Source organism: Eublepharis macularius, chromosome 3 (genome assembly GCF_028583425.1).
Source record: "Eublepharis macularius isolate TG4126 chromosome 3, MPM_Emac_v1.0, whole genome shotgun sequence".
NCBI lineage: Eukaryota > Metazoa > Chordata > Lepidosauria > Squamata > Eublepharidae > Eublepharis > Eublepharis macularius.
In genome coordinates, this window is record NC_072792.1 from 88,746,765 (window position 1) to 88,749,756 (window position 2,992).

At 50.4% G+C, this 2,992-nt stretch overlaps 1 long non-coding RNA gene across 1 annotated transcript; it reads right to left on the reverse strand.

Moving 5' to 3' along the window:
- Positions 1 to 254: 254 nt before the first annotated feature.
- LOC129325873 (uncharacterized) lies at positions 255 to 2,212 on the reverse strand. Its single transcript, XR_008596678.1, has 2 exons — positions 1,792 to 2,212; positions 255 to 377 (listed from the first exon to the last, which is right to left on the reverse strand). It is a non-coding gene; the product is annotated as an uncharacterized LOC129325873 (long non-coding RNA).
- Positions 2,213 to 2,992: the final 780 nt, after the last annotated feature.

Here is a 2,992-nt window from a genome sequence, read left to right on the forward strand (position 1 = left end):
TTAAGAAATATTTAAAATGTTTAAAATCCTTTTAATACACCTTTTTTAAAAACTAGGAGAGTCCCACATTTTCCACCCCTCCTCAATTCTTTTAAAGAACTGTTATCATACACGTGTTTTCTTTACCATTTGGCTTTTGAAGCTTGTTCAAATGTACCTGATATTTTAAGTTAAATGCTGAGAAAAATAGCCCACTGTCAAAATACCATAAATACTAGGAGTGCTATAGGCAGTCAGATTAATCAATTTACATACCTGTGGTTTCTCAAGTTCCCAAGCCTAGTCATGTGTTCACTCTCTTCATTTTCTCAGGGAGACACAGAGAGAGAGAGAGAAAATAACTTCTGCCAGTATGTACTTGGCTTCCACACTGCCATCTATAGTCAAAGAGAAGATATTAGATATCTATTAATCTCCTAGTAGCTAACTGTCACATACAAACTCTGAGTCTAGAGTGCATTAGAGTCCTGAGCATTTTCATCAATAATACATGCACAGAGACATCCGTGATTTCTTTTTAATAATATCCAGGAAAAGTGAAGAATTTATTACATCTTAGACTACATGAAGTCAACCACACTTGCTGCCTGAGGGGATGTTCCTTTGCAGCCTTCACAAACCAAGTACCATAACTTAAAATAAGCACATGGAAGCATCCATTTGGTAATTAGTTTGGTATGAACAGCTAACATGCCACCATAACTGTAAGCATCCATTTAAATGATACAGTTATTCTAAGAATATACTTCTAGATTCAATAGACTGTATGCTCTTTGAAATCTAGTACACAAACTCTGAAAATAAAGATGTTTGGAGGGGTGAAGGGGCAAAGCGTTAAAGCCTACCATTTTCTCAACATTCTCTCAACATTCAAGTTTTCTGCATTTTATTTTTATTGCAAAGACAAGTATTAAATTAACATTTTAACAATAACATTTGCAAGAATTAGTGTACTTATGCAGTGTGTAACATGCTAACTACAACCAACCAAAACTAGCAGAAAAATGTTACTGAATGTTATTAAACTTTAAATGCCACTAGTAAAAATGCATAGTATCTCCTCTTGTATCGCATGCTTTTCATATGCAAAGTTAAAGCTAGTTGCCATCAAAACTGGCGCTAACCACTCAAGTTAGAAGATGTGCATTTCACCCCAAATCCGAGACTGAGCACAAGCAGTTCCATTTAACACCAGACCACACTGCTTCACTGTGTCTTACGCAGCACAGAGGAATGCCCAAGTCTCCTCCTTCCTGGAAACTGCTAGTCAAAAATTATTGTTTTGCACATGGTAATCCTCCCAGCGCAGTAAAGCCACTTGGTCAAGATGCTCACATGCCGTTTGTACTCTAGTGCCCCCCCCCCGTCTTCTTAGTCCAGCTCCCCAAGTCAAATCATCATGCACTATAAACAAACGAAGCAAGAGGAAAGCAAGATGTGCAATCTCCAACCCCACAAGCACGGACGATAGGTTACAGTTACGAGCCCATATGCTTTCACAGACTGACACTGGAAGCGGTGAGGGGGAGCCAAACAACTGACCCCCCCCCCCTCGCCCTGGAATCATCGCTCACTCTGGCAGCCCTCCACTTCCATCCAGCAAGAGAAAGGCAGTAAGTTGCTCTAAGCTACATTTCGTATCTCGGGAGGCAGATCTGCGACAGTCCGCCCCGGTCCCAGACTATCTACTGACTGTGGCTGAGGGAGTCCCGCTGGTCGCCCGACGCCCTCCCCAATGCACGGCTGCGGCCACCAGGGGCTGACAATGCGGTGGAAACGGGTGTTGCCCACCTGCGCACATGGGGCTCTCCTCTGTCTCGCGCGCGCGCGCGCTCTCTCCCTCTCCTCTCCTCTCTCGCGCGGTGCCGCAGGATGGAGCGATGATGGCTCCTTGCAGCTGGGGGCTTCCCCCTCCCCTCGCTCCGTCCGCTCCAAGCAGTCAGGGGGAGCCTCGCGCTGCGGATGCCGCTCCTTCGCCACTTGGGATTCCTAAGGAGGGAGGCGGGCGGGCGGCTCTTCCCCTCGCGCTCCACAAGCCGCTGCTGGGGCGTGAGCTCTCTCCCGGCCACGTTTCTCCCGCCGGCTCCCCTCGCCGAAGAAGTCCCGGCGCATCTCTGCCTCTCCCTTCTCCTCCTCCCCCTCCGCTTGCTTTTTATCACATGCCCAAGTCTCTCCAGGCCCCTCTGGCGCCGCTCGGGGAGCGCAACCCTCTCGCCAGCCTGCCTCCTGCCTACACACAAGACCGTCCGCCCCCTCCGCCCGCCTGCACCGCAACCTGACCGAGCCACACAGAGAGAAACACACACACTGGAGTGCAGTCAGTCACCTGACTGCGCAGCTTTCTCCGCCGCCCCTTCCTTTTCCTTTCCTCCCCGACCACGCTCGCCTGAAACGCTGGGGCCAGCCCACCTGTCTGCGCCCCCTCCTTCCCTCCCCGCCAGCCAGGCAGCCAGCCACCCACCCCGCTCTCCCTGTCAGCTAACCACCCACCCACACAGCCATGCAGAGCGAGGAGCGGGCGGCTGAGGCGCGCACCACACATACACACACGCGCGGCACGCTGAGCCCCTTTCCCTCTCCCGGCGCGCGCCACTGCAGACGCGCACACGCAGCTGCCTGCGCCCTCGCCAGCTTCCCCCGAAGGGCCAGAGCAACTTCGGCTGCCCCTCCTGGGAAAGCGGGGAGGTGGAAAGCCGCAGCGGTTGGAGCCGGCCGCTTTCCGCGACCTGCTGTGGCATCAATCCGTTGCTCGGCGGAGGTATAAACAGATTGAGAGCAATGCTTGGATTTGAAGTAGTTTTGCCTCAAATCAAAATTATGTGAAAGTAAGCGCAATGCAAATCCCTTCCAACTCGCTTAAGCCCTCTGACTTGAAAATAGTAAGTTCTTCTAACTCCATGCGACCCACTTCAAAAGGACTCTGTTTAGAAGCCGGATTTCAGTCTTACTGGAAGTACCCTGAAGGCACTGAGACTGGCATATCATTCTAGAC